The sequence below is a fragment of the Epinephelus lanceolatus genome, chromosome 3 (genome assembly GCF_041903045.1).
Source record: "Epinephelus lanceolatus isolate andai-2023 chromosome 3, ASM4190304v1, whole genome shotgun sequence".
Classification (NCBI taxonomy): Eukaryota; Metazoa; Chordata; class Actinopteri; order Perciformes; family Serranidae; genus Epinephelus; species Epinephelus lanceolatus.
This window is the reverse complement of record NC_135736.1, coordinates 29,048,590-29,054,786: the sequence shown is the minus strand read 5'-3', so window position 1 is coordinate 29,054,786 and position 6,197 is coordinate 29,048,590.

Here is a 6,197-nt window from a genome sequence, read left to right as displayed (position 1 = left end):
GAAGCTCTTTGCCGCGATGTCAAGTGAAAGCAAGTTAATTGGGTGAAGCTGTAGAGCATGTTAGGGCGGTGGTTGAGGGCTTGCTGGCTTGACAGTTGAGTGTCAGCGGGACCCAGTCAAGTGTGGCTGAGAGACAGAGCCCTGTCACCGGGCCTAAAGCAGGGCCGCTGGGGCTGTTAGGGAGAGAGACCGATCCCTCCTTGCACACACACTCACACACACACACACACACACAAACACACACTGCTCACATTGACACGTACACTCAATTACATTCACTCATCCCCTCTGGTGCACGACCACGCTCTGTCACAAATGAAGATTATTTTATGAAAAGTTAAGTAATAACCTTTTCTTAAGTTAAAGAATTAACTTGATAATAAAGTGTATTAATTGACTTAATCACTCCAGTGAAAATATCTGGTTTGTTTTAAAAGAAAATTCTATATTCCACTTGACATTCTTAAAATTTCCTCTCAATATTATCAGATGGTGTCTGACAATCAAAACTTAGAGCTGTGACTCAACTTGCTATTTTATGTGGCTGACTGATCATTTTTTTAAATAGTGGTTTCATCTTACAGCATCACTGCCAAACACATTTCTTTCTGTAATCCCAAAACCCTAATTGAATACTAATATCATGGACTGTATCGAACATTATCCCCACTGTCGCCGGTTTGATTTCCTCTTTTCCCTCAATGTATTCACTAATTTAAAGGCAATGAGTGGGGGGCCTGACAAGTTATTGACAAACCTAAGCAGAACTTAACGAAAGAGGCCCCAAATATTCACCGTTAAGCGATTCCCCAGGGAGGGTTATAGAGCAGCTTTGCAGATAGTGTCGGAGGGTTGCGGGATGCCCATTTATCTTCCTAAAGCTCACATTCAATCTCCATCACACTGTCAGATGGAAATGAGACCCTCTCTTTTGTACCATTCACTCCCCCAGAAGTGCTACTCAGTGCCCCTCTCTCAGTATGACAAAAAGACCCTAATTAGAGCAGATTGAATGATAGATGAGAGGAAGATGGCCATGGCCCTGAGATCATTGTGTTTTACACCATGTTATGTCTATGGCTGTAATATTTGTGCTGAGCAGTGTGGGAATCAAGCATGGCAGCAGATCCCCTGCTATGGGTGTCTCAACATACTCAACGATCCATAATGTAGGCCTTATGAAACTGATGGGCCAGAACACAGTCTCTATTCTGAAAGGCACAAAGCATTTGACAAGGTTGTTAGGACTTTGTCCGGCCACAGTCACCGATTAGGCTAATCCTGTGGATTTGTGTTTGTATCAGGCAGTGCAGGAGCATGGAGAAGATTCAGAGCTCTGCCCTAAAGCCCAAAAGTTTAAATCTACATGCTCTGTGTGAAGGCATTCCTTAATTTTCAATTGAGTCAACATTTAATGTATTTTTTTTTTTTTTTATCAGATTTTAAGCAGTTGAATTTAGTATGAGGATGTTTGGGATGTAACTGATCGAATCTAACCCTGCAGCCAGACACAAGCCCTTTGACACTGAATGAACCACCGCTTGCCTCAGGCAGCTCTGAAATAATTATGTTAATTTGATTATCCTGCAGTACAATATTTACGAAGTAACACATCTCACTGAGGCACGTTGTTGGATTTTAAAGGTTAGAGTGATCCTAAAAATATTCTTTGCAACAAAATAGTTGGATAAGCTCCATTGGAGAAATCCTCTAATTGGTCTTTAGCGCTTACTGAGTGTTTCATATAAACTGTGCGGTTATCCTTCCAGTCTTAACCTCAAGAGTATCACCTAAAACCTGAGCTTCAGCTTAATGCAATCACATACACTCTTAAAATCTAATTCCTCAAACATTTCTACCATTGTCCGAATGTCTGATTCTACCTCGTGATTCCCTATTTCTCTACTAACAGCTTTGTAAACTGCTTAAAGGACCATTACGTCTCCTTACTTCCTCAGTCATAATGGGTTAAATGTACTATAAAGAGTCAAGTCGAGCAGTTAAGTTAAAAGGCTATAAGTGGTCAAGTGGTGGACTGTACCTTTGTGATGAAATACATTTTCATTGTCATCTCTGTATTCTGCTCATCTTTTATAATCCGGATATTAATAGAAACAACTCTAATCAACGTTATAAAAAAGTAAAATCACCTCACTATGCAGAATATCTGGTTATACAGTGCATGGAATATTTTGGTCACCACCAAATGGTTTTCACAGTAGGTAATTACGTTAGATGAGTCATTGACTTTGCATGATAAAGCTCATTTTTTGAGATAATTATCGCATAAAACTAGATATTTTATAGGCTCAGTTTAACCTCAGCCTTGGCCTTGTTCCTCAGTTACTCGTTTGATTTGATGTTGCTATTAATGACATGCTGGATTCCTGTCTTTGGGTGATTTAACAAATTGTGGCATAATAAAAATCATTATTATGCACTCTAAATAGACTAAAGCCAAAACATCAATGAAACTACACACGAGTTACCGCATAACAATGCGATGAACTGCTTTGTATAGCAAATAATTAAAAAGTAAGGTAAAATGTTCGGGTCACCATGTTTTTAACATTAACAATGCTAAATAGACCCCCCCACACACCATTATTATTAATTATGAGGCAGTACAATTTCATCCTCCTGCCCAACATTTAATTCAATTTATTTATGCTGTAACTACAGGACAATCCATAGTTGGAATACTGTGCTGTGGTATTTCCTTGATTACATAACAATTTAAACATTTCAGTGAATTTAATTATAAAGAAGCCGCAATGTCGCAAGAGACCACTTTTCTTATTTTCCCAATCTATTGTAATTAAAAAAAAAAAAGATAAGTTCGGGGTCTAATTTTTAAAAGTTCCTAACAACGAAAAAAGGGTGAGAAAATCAATAAGCCATTTTAGTCTCTATCTATCAAAGCGGATTCCTTCTTGTCTGTTTTAAAGTGGGGATGTGGCACTTTAATAGGATAGCGCGAGGCTGTTTGAAATGTATGCCAATGATTCCTGTCATTTCATGGCAGCCCGGCCATGGTTCACTGAGCGCCCACTTCTCCCCTGTCAGCTCGACTGAAGACAAGCATTTAGTTGCAAACTTTGAGCAGGTTGCGCAAACCAGAAATGATGTGACTGCTACTTCCAATCCCCATCCTTCTCTTTCATGCTGCAATGCCACTGGCGGTCAAAGAAAGGGGAGAGGAGTGTGCTCTCCCTCATTTAACTGAAGAACATGCTGATTTAGTAAAAACCTTTAAGGTGAATAGACTAGAGGGGGGTCGAAATGACAAGAAGAGGATGGGTAGGAGAGGAGACGGTGAAAGTACGAGAGGTAAGAGGAGGTAGAGGCTTAGTCCAGAGGAAGTCAAAGGTTATCAGTTGACCTTTGGTGTCATATGTCTGGTTCCTAGGATACCTGCTTTGTTACGTTTGTTCTCATCATATTAATTAAACCAAACACCTCATTTGGGATTGTACTCTCTCTGTTATACCCAGAGAGCACAGGATTACAACTTTAATCCCAAAGCATGACCAGCATCATTTTCCAGATATTGATATATTGTTCCAGCCACACATTTTTTTTTAAACAATTCCTGTGTCTTAACACTGGGCCAGTAAGTCAGTATCAAGTAGCCCTGCTGGCTAGCTGACAGTTTGTGCGCGTCAAGGCCACGGCCACGGCCCTGTATTTTCTGCCTTGTAGCACACCAAAGTAAAATCGCTTGTCAGGCCGAGGTGTCTGTGAGCTGACAAGATGCCCCAGTGACATTTCAGCTCGAAAGAGCAAGTGTCTTGCAACCGAGTGGTCAAATATCAGAGAATAGGTCAAGCAGGGCGGAGCTGAGTGCTATCCGGAAGGCCAGTCTCTACCAAACGCCAAACGCCCCCTTGACTTTGACAAGTGGGACTGCTGGGGGGTCAGTGAGGGCAGCGGAGGGGCGGCTGTGCGACGGAACAAAGTGATGTTCTGTTGGGCATGGCCAGACAGTGTGCACCTTATTGGCTTCAAAAGGGAAAAGACATTGACATTGATTAATCTTCTTAACCCTCTTGAACATGAAGAGAGTGGTGGGGAGCTAAGAGTGGAGGGGGTTTGGCAGCCCCATAAGATGGGCCACTCCAGTGGTTTGTACGGAGCATGGCCCCCTGAAATGTACTCTGACATTCATTAGAATATCTTTGACACCTATCATGGGGGAGCCAGCAAGGCTAGAGGAGGAGAGCACTGTCTCCAGTGATCTCAGTCACCCCCAAAACCTTTCACGTTGGGTCATGTGTGTAAAATCACTCCAAGCTAAACAATGGAAGTTAATCAGGGGAGGACATGAAGCCACATGTTGGCTTTGCATACGCAGATTAGTTGATTGTAGTTTATTTATCTGGTGTAACATAAATTAGGACACAAGGAGTGTGGTGAGTTGTGCATAGATAAGGCTGGATGGAAGATGTTCTTACAGTCTTTGGGACAGTCTCCAATTTGACTTTTGGTGTCTATACACCCATGGAGTTTGAACCAAACAAAGTAGCATCTGAAAATGGTGCATGCCTTTGCATATACAGTAAGGTGTAAATTCTAACCAGCAGTCGCTGTTGTAAATACATCAAAGCCTCTACCTTTAGTTTATGCCTTTGTGTTTTTGTGTTTTTCTGCTGTTTTCCTGTTTTTGTTGAATTTTAATGGAACAGAAAGTGAGGAAGAGAGAGAGAGATAGAGAAAGAGAGAGAGCATGTGTCAAAGTCTTGACAGCCATCAAGGCAATACGGCGGTGCTGACATAAATATTTAACACTGAGGGGCAACCTACAGCATGTCATGTCACGGCCGTGATTAGGGTGAACGGTGACCCCCTCTCATATAACATGGTTTCATGTTGGAGAGTGGCGGGGGGGGGGCATGTGTCAGCGCTTCATAGGCTCCCTATCAGAGGGCGGACGATGCTCCCTTTAACCCTCATTTCCATAAAGCCATTCCTTTGGAACAGTGTTCCCCATAGGTGTCGATTCCCTACCTGCTTATTCTCCATCTCCAGGTGGTGCAGAATCCTTGCAGAACGAGCCGCCTCTGACACAACAACATCAGGCCTGTTCGAAGTGTGTGTGTGTGTGTGTGTGTGTGTGTGTGTGTGTGTGTTTGTCACTCTACTTGACATCAGACCTCTTAAGAGCCCGATGGTGTAGGTCCATGGAGAAGAGCTGTTTATCATTCAGCCGACATCATTTGGTTGTTTCTTATCGATTGGTTCAAAAATGTTTTTCCAATGTTATGTCATTGTTTGCAGGCCGTCAAGGGTGAGCCCCCTGTGAATAATTCCAGCCTTAATTGGAAAGAAATCCATACGTGGAACTTCACTTGCACACAGGATCACAGTACCTTGAAGAAACAATTACAAAGCATAGAGAGGTAATCAATGGCTAAGCCTCGCCATGAAATGTCACCAGATGAAACTGATGTGGCCCTGTAGTATTAGCATTTATTAATGGCTTTTTTCCAAAGTACGAAGGAAGTGAAGTACGAGTAAAGATAGCACAAAAGGCAATCAAGAGTGGCACATTCCACATTAGCTAAAAATATACAGTAGATATGTATGTAAATTAAACCTCATTTGTAGAGTGAATGAATCATCGATTCACTTAAGTAGCTGGTGCCTTACAGCACTTTCTTTTTTACCCTTTAACATCTGGTGTTTATACAATGTTTCTTCAAATCATCCATTTAAAACATTAGAATGATAATGAACAGTGTGACACAATCATTTGCAATTATGTATTCTCGAAACACACCTACAATTTGATAGATAGCCAGGGAGAAGGAGGGAGAGGGAGCCAGAGTAATGCGTTTGTTTTTTTTCTCAACCCTTTCAATGCAGCAGGCCACAGCTGCATAATGCTAGAATTTATTCAAGGTTTATTGGGGTCAGGCCTCCCTACTGTAAGTCAACATGTTCATCATACTAATACGTTAACCTCCACTATTGATTTGTTGAACTGGTTGCCCCAGAAGAAAATGGATAATGCTAAAAACTTAAAGGAAAAAAAAAAAAAATTAGTTAATAATTATCAAATGATCTGAAAAACACAAGATTCAAGGACAGGGCAACTTTTGTTGTTTCTGTCTTAGTCTAACTTTACAATTACACCGAGACATATTTTTCTATATTAACAATGTCTGTATTAAAGAGGATATAAAACTGCAAAGAAA